This window comes from Paramormyrops kingsleyae, chromosome 2, assembly GCF_048594095.1.
Source record: "Paramormyrops kingsleyae isolate MSU_618 chromosome 2, PKINGS_0.4, whole genome shotgun sequence".
Lineage (NCBI taxonomy): Eukaryota > Metazoa > Chordata > Actinopteri > Osteoglossiformes > Mormyridae > Paramormyrops > Paramormyrops kingsleyae.
This window is the reverse complement of record NC_132798.1, coordinates 28,282,450-28,296,289: the sequence shown is the minus strand read 5'-3', so window position 1 is coordinate 28,296,289 and position 13,840 is coordinate 28,282,450. Positions and strand designations below refer to the sequence as shown.

Here is a 13,840-nt window from a genome sequence, read left to right as displayed (position 1 = left end):
CGTATGAACATACATGAGATCCGGTGGCTTATGTATGACTTAGTGTTTTTTCTTGCTTATTGATCTCTCCATATTCCATGTTGCACACACATTAGTTTCATTGACGGTTGCGGAAACTAATCATTTGAATAGTGTGTCTCAGGCCAGATATTAGCTATTCTTGATTTGTTTTCTGTTTAAAGTTCTGTATTATTTACACCTGTTTTTTAAATCAGATCAGCATTGGATATATTTTTAATGTCCATAATCCTGGGGGGCATGGGGGGGGCTGTTGCTGTACTTCTTAAAATCTGCTGAATTGTTGTTTAATTGTTTTTGATACTAGGTATGGGACAGCTAATTGTGTTTCTATACCAGCTAGGGAATGGTCTGCTTTATGAAATATTAAAATAATAGTTAATCATCAATAAAAGATTTTTGATTAAACTGATTAAATGAATTTAAAAAAGAGTATAGTGGTTAATTTTAAATAGATGTTTGGATACTGTGCAGTTTATTCTATTTTTCATATCATAATTCAATATAATAGCCATTTGTTTGCTCTTCGTGCGATTCATTTTTTTGTTGCTCACCCAAAGTTAATTTGTTTAGAATCTGAATTTAAAGTTCTGCTTTAATTTAACAGTTAATAAGCTTCTAAATTGGAAAAAGGTAGATAACTAAGGATGGAAGTGGATAACGTACAATGGTGATACAATGCCAGTGCATTTCCAGTGGAAACAGAGGACATTTTAATATCCTCCATCCTTGTATTATCTATCACCTACAGTTACTCCACATAACAATCACATAAAAGAAAATATAAAAAGTTTATATTTATGTTATGTAATTAAATATGTTACCATTGTTGGAACTTACCTGTCAGAATGGACTTAATCTCCTTTTTTACAGATATGTGATATATGGCTTTAACAGAGAAGGGCTAGCTTTGCATCAGTGAGGTGTTGGCTTCCTGTAATAGAATTGTATGTTTGGAGCTGCATGAAAAATGTGGCACCATATTTTTGGCTCGATTTTGTGAACTGTTGCAGAAATGTAGCTGTCATGCATTTTTATTTCCGCATATTATGCCAGCTGATTTTGTTTCAAGTATTCGGAGGTTTTCAGGCACTTACCCTTAACTGTGTTTGTGTGTGAGACACTATGACTAAGAGAGCGCCAAAATAAAGAGCACTAATAAAAACATGGAATAAAATGCTAGGTGACGGTTCACAAGGTGAAAGTTGCTGCTGCATCAGGAAACACACCCCAGACTGCTGAGGCTGGAAATTTTAGAGTATAATTAAATTTTTGCATGTCTCAGGCATCACTTGTCATAAATGCATTGACTGTACAGTAAGTGCCTGGTCTTATGTCACATTTGAGATAAGTGTAATTTAAGACGTACGGTAAAACACTGACGCCTACTTTTCAGTGTTTTTAGCCTATTGTGAACTACCGTCTTGGGGGATGAATGTTGACACATCACATAAACATTTTTGCCTTTAAACCTTTTGTGCACTTCAGGTCGCAGAGGGTTATATGTATTTTTGTGATAGTATAGTTTATCCCTGATGTGATGCTGCGTTTTGTTAGAATATTTTTTAGCTACATCATGGCACATATAGTAATGTACTCACCATTTGTGTATGTTTTCTGTGTGACATATTTATATCCTGTATAACTAATAATGTCTTCTAAAGAAATCTGACATTTGATAAGTTGTATGTATTCTGTTTTAATTTCTATACAATGCCCATCTTCATTGGTGTGTATCCGTGTCTTCTCAAAATTTAAGTGTTTCAAGTCAGTGCTGGTGAAAGCTACAGTTATCCTTGCCATTCGTCAATAAAATGCAATGTGTAGTACATGTGTAACAAAAACCAGAACTGATGAGGGACTTGCACAAGATATCATTAGACAAGCCACATAGGAAAGGCCTGGGTGGTGGAGAGTCTTCACCATAAGATCTCGAAATATGCTGATACATACAGTCTGGGCTACGTGAAACACATAGCACAAGCATTCAGGTAAATCATTCTGGCACAACTCACGTCTCCTCTTTTCTTTTCTAACCTTTCTTGATACCGAGGTCTGCTCCACCTTCAAGCCAGCTCTTAGTCCTGTGACTGTATCTTGAAATATTTTCCTGGATCACAGATCCAAAGTATTAAACTAACATAATCATTGCCGCCCACGATGTTCTGCATTCTACCACATTCTAACATCAACCGTAATTAAATTCTCACTGTTGGCTAAATCGCAGTATTCTTAGGAGCATTGAGTAGGAGCATTAAAGTTTTGGTTATTTTAGGATCTTGTAATGCTTGTATTGAGTATCATCCACTGTCTGATGTACAGCCAGCAGTGAGGGTGAGCATCAACTGTAGTAGAGCATAGTTTCCCTGTCATCTCTGATTCATTTTTGCTGATAAACAGACGTGCTGCAATATTTCTGCTCATGGGTGAGCATACGTCTGAATTCAGATCGATGGCTGCAGAGTATATGGAAAAGTAATTTACTTTTTCATTCGTCAGTTTGTCTCAGAAATTGTTGCCGTTGTTTGCCAACTATAAAATGCACGGTCAGCTTGAGTTGACACTATTTGCACATTTTTGTTTATACATGTTGCATATGCCACAAACCACCATAATAATAAAGTATCATGTTATTTTTGGTGCATATAAGTATCAAGAGTTGAAAAATATAATAGCCTTTTATTATTTTAAAATCATTTCAATAAAGGCAAACTGACAATTGTAACTGTTTCTTGAAATATGTACTATCTGTATGGTCATGTTCTGAAAGCATTTGGTTTTAGGTGTTTAGGTGTTTTATTTTATGAAGTGTGTTTGCGTGCGAAGTGTGGAATTAAATTAATATTATTGTGCTGTATAGTGGTTGTGACCTGTGCATTTATCAAACTGTGGAGTTAAAGTCTAAAGTAAATGGCCAAACGGGATTTCATTGAAAAGTTCAATATTTTTGGTCATGAAGAACCACAAACCTTTTTAGATGACTTATCTGCAGTGCACACTGTGCATGGGCAGCCAGGAGGCTGTTATATCTGATATTAACCATTATTTTGAGACTGTCTTGGTGCCATAAGTGGAAAATGAATATCAAAATGACAAGAAGACCTATAGGGAAAGATTTTTGTGGAAAAAGTATGCCAATTGAAATTTTTTTGTAGGTGACATATAGCCTATAGGTTGCATTTTAAAAGCATGCTGTTTAAGCCTGTCATTTGGTGCTTGCAGCCAAGGAAAGGGTGATGGCTCATTGGAAGAGAAGAACAAAATAGACCCATCTAAACATTTCCCTCAACAGCGACAACAGTTAGGTGAGTTGAGGGTCTAATGTTATGAAAACCTTGATACATTTTTGTGTTTGAATGTGCTTTGCATGCATTTGCATCTGTTGTCACAGTACAAGAATTGGTCAAAATACTGGACAAGACTGTCTCTGAAGGTCGCTATTAATATGCAGTGGCTTCTTAAGGAAGTTTTGTTTTCCATTTATTACATTTAATGCACGGGAAATTAAACTAGTCAGGCGTTTTCTGTTTCTATAGTGTATGCAGTTCTGGTTCACTGTATATCTGTTAACCATGCTATTTCCAACAATCTAATTGCTATAATCTGAGGCTAATATTGTTTTTGTGGTTTTGGAATTTAAGACCCTTATCAGCTAAAATGTGTGAGGTGTTGAAATTAGCAAAATTGACTATAGCCCTTCATAGAATAAGCTTATCACATCATCCAATAATGGTCTCCATGAAAATACTGACAGCAACAATAAAGATATTAAAAAGGTTCATGGTCACTTTTATTTACCTTTCAGTACATTTACAGTTATAATTAACAGACATCTTATTACTGAGTAAGAAATACCTAAGGTACAGTTTATTGCACATAAATTGGACTGTTTGAGATCTACGTGTTGAACTTGAGGAATTTCCATTAGGATGAAAGAAGCTACATGCAATATAGTCACAATGCTGTGTGTAAACATATCAAGCACCTTGCCTATAAGAGCATTTTGAAATGTCACACTTTCTCCACACAAATACAAGTTCTGATTTGATTGACTTTCTTTTACTTGTTGTAATATTCTGTACTTAAATGTAATTGACCTGCAAGGGAATAGTATGCTACTGTATGTAACAGTTTTCCTTGATCAGAAAAGGTGTTAGCTGTTTCAATAGTTTTACAATAAAGGAGAGAGAAATAATCTTTTATTTTTTGAATATTTCATGACTTTTATGATCACATACTGCAAACTTGAATATCAAATATGAAACTATTAGTTCAATTATATGAAAATCCAGATATCAATGCATAATATATAACTATACAAAGGAAATTTTTATGTAACATTGTTTTAAAGTTATATCTGTAAAATTTGCAAAATAAAAACATGGATGCAATATGCTTGTAGCATGCGGGGAAATGACGACCATTAGCCCCTACAAGTCCTGAACCAATTATTTTTAAATGTAATCCAGATAAAGTGCATTAGGATTAGAAAAATCCAGGTAATTTTTTATTCCACACCTATATTAGCCAAACATTTACGGTAAATGTCTCACCCCAAAGGACTGCAAATGAGCAAAGTAATTCTGTGTTCCTTTTTATCCTTTCTTGACTTCCTTCCTATGAAACAACATACCAGAACAATTGTAGGGTATACATACACTGGGGGTGAATGATACATGTTTTTGAAATGAAATTAGCCCGAAAAAAGGACGATAGGATAACACTTTTACCTTGTGTATATATACAACCAAACATTTCAGGCATATAATATTATACAACATCTGAAAATGTTTATATGTGTCACAGAGTCTGTAACATAAGCCATTTACCAATTTTTTGTTATTGTCCTTTGGGTGTTGAATTCAGCATACAGCTGACAGTTTGTTAGTACTAATGTTGATCATTAAAAATGGTAATACAGGATAATGAACTCTAGAAAATTCTGTGTTAAATTCAAATTGATCCAAGGCAAATCTTAGCTTCTATGTGTCCTGCCACTGTGTTGACAGCTTTAAAATTTGGACAAAGTACAAAATAAAATGTAATCTCACAATAATGATGCGGGACAGTGTTTTCAATATTGGAAGTAAGTACATATTTATTTGTGGATGGGGTCTTTGTGCAAGCCGCAGGTACTTAAACGCAGCAGCGCGTCTGTGCTTGTTTATGTTCTTTCTTCCATTTAATTCACTAGGAAAACAATGTATTTTTTTAGTGCTGTATATATTTCCATAAAGATCAATGATTTGTTTGTAGCGCCACATGAAAGGGAATGGAACGTTAAAATGGCGCGTCTGCTGCCATGGGAATGCATGATGTGTTTGTGGGGGTGCGGCACATGAGCAGGGGCCTTGCCGCAGCCACAATATGTTGAGGCCCCTGCACAATGAGGGCCAGGAGGGATGGAGGGATGCAGGCAGACACTTACAATAATGCAGAATACCGTTAACATTCCTGCATGTCTAATGGAAGTTCTGCAGCAGCAGCGGCAGCCCTCACCCGGGGCGATAGCAGAAGACACTGACACCAGACAATGACTGGGCTCAGTGAGCGTTTGTGGCAGGCCATCAGCATTAAGCCCAACCTTAATGATTTATTAATATGCGGCGGCCTAATCTGCATATCAGAGCCTTAATGCATCCATCCACAGAGCGGCAACGCCGTCTGGTGAGCTGCAGAGAAAGTGGCTGCGAGACCTGGGACACCAGCCTGGTGTGCAAGCTCTTGGTACGCAGGCCGCCTCGTGACTGATGCCGCCTTCGTTGACATTTGTGGAGGGATGAGGAGGGGGGCCGAGCAGCTTTGGGGGCGGGGGTAGTTCGGGCGACTTAATGAGGTGAACAGTTTCCACTACTAAGACATGTCTTTGTGTTGATTTGCATATCTATGATGGTGGGTTCTTTCTGTTGTTTTTTTTTTTTTGTGCCTTTCGATTGTGGTTATGGTTCGGGATTGAATTCTCCGCTATTCCTCATCACAGTTATAATAGAGCAGTAAGAGAGCAGCAGATGTGCTCAATTTTATGTGAAAATGCGAGGACAAAATTTCTCTGTGGGAGAAAATGACAAAAAAAAATAAATAAATAAAAAACGTGTCTCCCTGAGGATGGGGTGAGAAATCTGTTTCTGCAGGCATCCACTGTCAACTTTAAAGCTTGCCTGACATCCGCTGTGTCGCGTGGGTCTGGAGTGGATTTACGTTATCTATGCCTTTTTTTTTTTTTTTTTGCAAGCTTTGAATTTTTTTTCCCCTGCTTCAAATGTGAAGTTAATTTCCAGGGTACTATCAGTAGTATGTTCACTTGGTTTATATGTGGTATGGTCCTTAACATACAGACGGAGAGGCAGGGGGTGAGGGTACAGCTGGGGGAGGGGGCAGCTGGAGACTGAGAGGCGAAAGTACGTATACAGTATGCCAGCACCAGCAAATTGGCCGTCTCCTCGACTTGGAGGCTAGGGGATCCTCCAGATTTCATTTGCATGCAGCACAATCTCAGGGATTAGACCCAACTGGTATTCATGGAGGATTTATACCTGAAATGTATTACATGGTTTGTGAACCCCCAACCACTTACAGATAAAACAGTATATGTGTGTGTGCACGCATAATCATTTAAAAAAAATAAAAACATTTACTTGTTCTTCGCTTTAATATTTGAATAATGTTATGTGTGTAATAGCGCTGTGTAGTATTTGTATTATTGGTGAGAAATAATTTTTCAGTTTTATTTTGTTAGCATCATACAGTTTTATTTATACCGTTTATGTTATTATTTTTCCTTTCAATTCACCTGTATACCCACATAAATTCTGTGCAGACATAAAAACCTCACAGCTGCGTCCTCGCTATAAACTAACTTCTTACTTACCTCTCTCCCAGGCAATGAATACTTTTGGATCATATGCAACTTCAATATTTATAAAAGGACTTTATTTCACAGATTGGTATATTTAGGTCAATACATCAGTTTGATTTTCTTTTTTAGAATCATAGTCAGGAATATTGGCCAATTATGTTCACAAATGCAGGGAATTTGTCTCCGGTTGTCAGTGGCTCACATACATACAGTGAATTTTATTGGATCTCTACAGAATATTTTCCCATCATCTGCCATAAAACCACAAGAAACCTAATTCCCAACATGCAGCCAGCATGGATTGGCATGACCTCTTGGAGTAACAGAAATATGATTTTTCTCAATATAAAACATATTATGTTTGCTCTCTAAGTACATGCTGCAATACAAAAAAACTTAAAAACCAAATATTTTAGATGTTGTACCATGTTAACTATAATTGCACAAAAATCCATTCAAATTGATGAATAATATATTCCATCCTCCATATGCAAGCATGTGTGCAGTTTCAGAGCAAGATGAGATTCAAACATACATATATATGTCTGCATTATATTTACATAATGCTAAAATGCTTTGATTGGTAGATGGCGTGGTGTGTACATTGTGTGCTTTAGACATTGTGGCATGTTTTTCATAAAGCGAAAAGTATTGTGCTGTTATTGTCAACTATTGTTTGATGTATTAATGCAACTATGAACCTATTTCTAAGAACCTGATTATTTTTCCTCTCTGATTGTATAAAGGCATATACTGAAATTAGGCATATCATCTTTAAGGAATACTTCATAAGCTTCTAAACTGTACTGTGATGAACTTGTTGGGTGTGGCAGTATGATTTCTGAGGGAGACTAAACAATTAAGTTTAACAATCAGTTCAAATGACATATTCAAACATAGGAACACTATTTAGTCTGCTAGCCCCTGGGTACTGAAGATTGTCTGGTTGTCACTGAGCACTCAAGATTGCTGGTAGATTGCTTTGTTACCATAAAAAAAGAAGAAGTAGCTGAAATGTTCTAGAATAAGGATCCCCAGGGCAGAGATTAAGCCACTCATGGACAATGTGCTGCATTATTTTTCATACCTTTGAATGTTTACATCTATATGGCCTATGGGTTTAAAAAGATATGAGATTCTTACAGAATATGTGCCAAAATATTTGTTTGTAACAGACAGTTCTTCTCAGTAAAGAAGATCCTGAGTTGCACCTATGCTTTGTAAATGAGTTTACTTCTATTCCTCACAAGGACATATCAGGTTCTGCATACCCATAGTTGTAAGCTTCATCTTATTATTATTTCTTTGCATATTACAAAAGACCTGTATAATGTTATAATGTGCAGAAAGGGATTATGTATTTGTCAGGGCCGCTTTCATTGACGTATGCTTCTGCCCTACAAATGTCACGTCGTATAATCCAGAAAAATTGCACCCGCCCGTATTTAATTATGCATATTCATGATGCCTGCTGCCATGATGTTTGCATATTGCTTGTTACCATATTCATCAGCATTGTAAGTAATGCATAGATGTGACAGGATAAAGAACTCAGTATTCCTTAATGCAAATGTAGTACTTTGAAGAGCTTGCTGTACTACAGCATTTTATTGCTTGTTTTCTTTGATTTAAGGAGGCTACCACAAGTCTTTTCTGACATCTTACAAATAGACGCCATACATCACATGAAAAGAGAAAAATATGAATAAAAAATTAGTTTTGACTTGAATTATCAAGGTCATTTGAAAGAAAATACAATTTTGATGCATAATCTTTTGTTCTGTACCTCTCTTAGTTTTCCCTGTCATGACAGTTGTCTCTCTCTCTCTCTCTCTCTCTCTCTCTCTCATATTTTGGTCACCAATGCCATACCATGGATTGGATTTCTTATGCATGGGTATTTCTCAGGCTGTAGTTGAACTGCATGCTAACCAGAGTGGGAAAGCTTTTGCATTAGAGATGAAGATGAGGACTTAGCCCGATATGAGGAGGAAGCGTAGGGCCAGGGTGTGAAGAGTAGTGGGAGCAAGTGGCTTCCTCAGTGGCTCAATGGCCCTTTGTGCTGGAATGGAGAGCAGAGTTAATTAGTGGTTCTACAAGTAATTAATGGCAGAATTCGGACTGAACCACCGCTTGGGTAAACAGAGTGAGGCAGCAAACAGAAGCTACAATGGCAGCATTGTCCTGGGTCTCTCATTAGAGGCCGACTCGCAGACGGGAGTGGAGGGGCTTGCAAGCGGGTGGGAACCTGACAGGAGAGAAGTGCTGAGGAACAAGTGTCTCCTGATCTTATTACAACTGGATCTGGCTTTTGGCATCAACCGTGCCAGCTGTGTTCACAGAAGCCAAGACTGTCATACTATCTTCCCATCAAAACCCTATCCATGCCTGGAAGGCGATGGTGAAGGGGGGGGGGGGCAGATGAAGGCCTGAGTTTGGGCTTTGCTTAACGAACATTGAAGAAACAAAACAGAAGAGAATATATTACGCTCTGCCTGTAGAGACTGTCAACAAGCCACAAGAAATCTTTGCAAACTGCTTTGCAGCAAATGCTATTGACAATGTAATTCAAAATGCAATTCAGGTTTATAGGCAGTTACGGCACTGTTTACTTATCTTGTGATTCTTTAAATTTTGTTTTGCTTTTAAGTAAACTGATATAGTCATATAATCGGGACATAAGTTATTAAAACTATCAAAGATGCTGTAAAACTGACCTGACAACATATAGGTTTTTCTTTTAAAAAATCCCATTGCAGATTTAGAAAATAATTCAATATATGCCTCATATGCATCTGTATGCATTTACACACAGATGTGCACCAATTTCTTATTATGGCATGTATTTAAAGAAAGGATGCACTTATAGATTTTTATTTATACATCTTGTCTGTAACGTCTTCCTTTTTCTGCTGTTTTTCCAGACACTTTTAGAACTTTGCCTTTGTATTAACACTGCAGCTGTAGTGGCAGGAGCAGTGCCACCTCATGCTGAGTTGCCTATAATAAATAATTCCTGTGTAGTTTCAATCTGTTCTGATCTTTAGGTGTACACTTCTCTGATTACACGCCTTTAAGCACCCCGTGTGTTGTGCATGTACACGGGTTTGTTTAATCATATATTTAGACTGCTGCAACGTCTGACACTTTGGGCCATCATTACTGGTGGAAAGTGTCTCCAGTGGCTGAGAGAACTGTCTCGAAATGAAGCCTCAGTGGAGAGATCCCACCTCAAAGTTTCTAGACAGGAAATCAGCAAAGAGACAGAGGCAGGCTCTTGCCATCTTCTTAATGTTCTGTACATCTGTTACGCAATTGTTTTCAAAATAGTGTTTGCAGCTATAAAGAAATCCACAAAGCATAATTAATTATTGTCCTCAATATGACAGTGGAAAAACTAGGTAAGAGTCTCACAGTTTTGTCTTTTAAAGTTTCTGATAGGATGCAGTAGAAGACATGTGGAATCTCATGTAATATACCATTTTATTTAGAGTGGAATGTCAGAATCTTTTTTTATTGCACAATTTCATTTGCTTTACTTTTTTATCAAGCAGCGTCATATAAAGATGCAATTAAAAATGTTCCCCCTTTCAGTTTGCCTTTTTCTTATATAGTCCTGACAATGAAAACAATCCACGATCTTTTACCCTGCAATATTCAATACCATCCTGCTTCAATTCACAAGGCCAGGACTTATTCAAAATGTAAAATGACACCTCTGGGTTATCTCTAGTTTTTTCTAAAAATTTCTGCAAGGAATGATTGCTGAAATAAGCACACATTGGAATAGCCAAGGATGGAAGAATGACTGCACATTTATATCTAGCTGAACACTTGAACCTGGCTAAAAATTGTCTTATTTTTTAAAGAATGAGTCAAAGGTCTAGCTTTGGAAATGATGGTCGAATTTGCGAGCCTATTCCATTTATTTGAACCATCCCCTACCCCCTGTCTGAATGTGTAACGATTTTCTCTTGTGTGGGAGTATTCCCCATATTCTTTCCTCTGCATCTCAGATTATGGTTTTTAATTTCATATATATCCTTTTCTATAAAAAATGTGCAAAATTGGCCAGTCTGGCTAGTATTGTTTATAATAAGCTCAAAATATATAATCAACAACATATTATACATTTATCTTGAATCGGAAGTTGCGACAAAACATTGAATATTCCAGGTGCAAATCGATTGGCAATATTTAATCCCATTGCACCAATCTGATTCCACAGTCGCCAGCAGAAACAAATACTGGCTGGATCTCTAGCAGATTCTTGGAGTCTGGTGACAGCCGCCTCCCCCCACCCGCCCACCCCCACACATACTGACAAAACGCATGCGGTCATGCCCACACAGGCACACACATGCGCACAGCTCACATGACTGCAAGGCATTTTTTTGTGGACATTGAACAAAGGAAATAAGCCATTTTATTTCTGTTGCAGCTTGTCTAAACTAATAACTTATCTTCTGTTCAATATTTGTAATAGGTGGCACCTCCTTCAGATGGGCCTTTCTCAGAATATGCTGGGTTTCATAGTTATATTAAAAACAGGATTCATATGTATACAGTTTGTTCCATTTTTATTTGGAGAAGTGGAGATACTTTATACTGGCTAAAAAAAACTGTACTTAATATTTTTTATCACTGTGAATCATATTTAATGCTTATGTGTGGCAGTCAGGAAAGCAGAGCTTACATATCCTCTGACTTAATTTAAAAATCAGGTTTAATGTAAATTTAGGGGGAAATTGTTCATTGTCAGTAATTATTGCATACATTGCCATTATATACATAATATGTTTGACACTTATTTGTATGACATATGTAATATTAAGTTTTTAACTATAAAGAACCTTTATTCAGTACGTATTTATACATGTGGGCATGGAAAATGACTGTTAATTCTGACCTGTCCATTGCTGACGGAAAACTGGCTGCTGTTGTGTTTCTAATTAGACAGATCAAATAGGTATCCTTACATCATTTTTACATTTTCTGCTAATATGAACCATGTTGATGTTGTGCGGTTCATTATCTTTTATCACACAGTCCTTGAAAACATGCCTCAAGCTTATAAACAATAGACATAAGCTTTGTGTGCTACAAGCACAAATGTGTATGATGCAGGCTCAACCTAACTTGCATTACACTCCTTTTGTGCAGCTGAATGTCCTTGTGGTGTCTGAATGCCCTTTGGGAATAAATTCCAGTGGAAGACTTTGGCAGATCAGTTAACTTTTAATTATGTAAACTCCTATTCATAAAACCCAGACCTGATGGTATTATTTACTATTTCCATTGAAAGTGTATACAAACTATATTAAGTGACAAGAAAGAAAAAAAAAGAATCTTCTGATAACTGGTGCTGGACTTGTATTTCTACACTATGCTCTGATCTTCTGACCTGCTGTAGTGAGGTAAGGTGAGATATGTTTCCTTGACATAGAACTCTAGTGATGAGAGCAAAGTGGGGACAGATCTGAGATAAGTATAGCTCCACATTTGATCTGCGTGGGAAAAGGCCACTTTCTACAGGGTTGCTTTTGTCTTCTATAATTGTTCATGTTTTCTGGCTATGAACATAATTTGTTAAGCCTAAGCATGTTCCACTAGTTTCATGTAACGGACATAGGTGCTTTGGAAAGGTGTCTGCACGTGCCACGTATGAGGCCCCTTGTCCGGTGTTGAATGTTGGCACCATTTCTGGATTTGCTGCACCTGCTGTGTGCCCTTTCTTGCTTGTTTCCATAGCAATCAAGATTCATAATGCTTCATTATCACATTTATGGTCTTTCGATTTCACACAAACCCACACACCCCCATTTAGTAATCATTGACAGAATACTGGTTTCTTGCTATTTTTCAGTTTTATGTAATTAAAATAGCATGAAATATCTTTGATTTATTGTTGAATTATCTAATTATATATTTAATTATATAATAATAAATTTAATTTATTTATAATTTCTGGCTTCGTGTTTACAGTATATTATGTCAAAATATATCTATCATTTATTTCATAGATAGTTTAATTACATGGTAATTATTTCAGCTTGTCTTTGCACTGTTACAAATATGATGAAATAAATATTTGAAATAGTAGCCTATTTTCACATATCTATTTCAAGGTGTATCTCTCCTAGAAAAAAAGGAATATTTAAACTATGACACAATGTAAAAATATTACCTTTTGTTTAGTTTTTTTTCTTCTTTTGTTAGCCCAAAGTACCAGCATAAGCAACCACACAATAACATGATTCTTTAGTACCACACAGTTATAGTGAAAGTCTTTTGTGCCCTTGGATAAGGGAGGCTGAAGCTCTTCCCGCAGCATCCTTTGTTTAACAGTTGCATTTAGAATTCTAAACTACACTTAAAAGACTGCGCACACACGGTGAGGATGGAGGGGGAAAGGACACCACCAGAGCTGCTCAGCAGAGCACAATAAAAATGGCAGAAGGGACATCTGAACTTAGGCTGAACGTAATAGCGCCACAGCATCCAAATAATTCCGTCATATCCCTCAGTGTTGAATAGCATCAGCCAATCAGCTCACTCTGTGGTGCATGATCCCGCCTACCTTCCCCTGCAGCAAGCAACCCCCTCGACCTCTCCCTGCCTTCTGTGTCGCTCCTACTCTTCCATCTAGACAGCAGATCCTCACATCCAAATGTGGAATCAGACAGCAACTGCAAACAGGATGGAGAGGAGTGGAGCTCTCTGAAGCTCCAAATATATCTCTATTATTATGTACATCCACTGTTCACCACACTCACACAACAGTCTCTGCTCATCTCCAAACTGCTGCTCAGTATAGTCATTCTGGTACCCGAGCATCTCAAATAGCCATGGGATTTACACTGGTGTAAATTTACTACTTTTACTGATAAGTAAAAGTAGTAAAATAATGTAAATTCCAAGATAGAATGTGATTTAAATGGTATTTATATCATGGCAAATTGATAC

General features: G+C 37.0%; 1 long non-coding RNA gene across 3 annotated transcripts in view; it reads left to right on the top strand.

Annotated features, from left to right (window-relative positions):
• LOC111855628 (uncharacterized) overlaps positions 1 to 13,840 on the top strand; it is a 41,359-nt gene that overhangs the window by 10,215 nt on the left and 17,304 nt on the right. Inside the window, exon 2 of one of the 3 annotated variants that reach the window (XR_002840938.2) lies at positions 3,241 to 3,323. The exons of the other annotated variants lie outside the window; for them this stretch is intronic. This is a non-coding gene — a long non-coding RNA (uncharacterized lncRNA). The remainder of the gene's footprint in view (positions 1 to 3,240; positions 3,324 to 13,840) is intronic. 3 annotated transcript variants of the gene reach the window in all.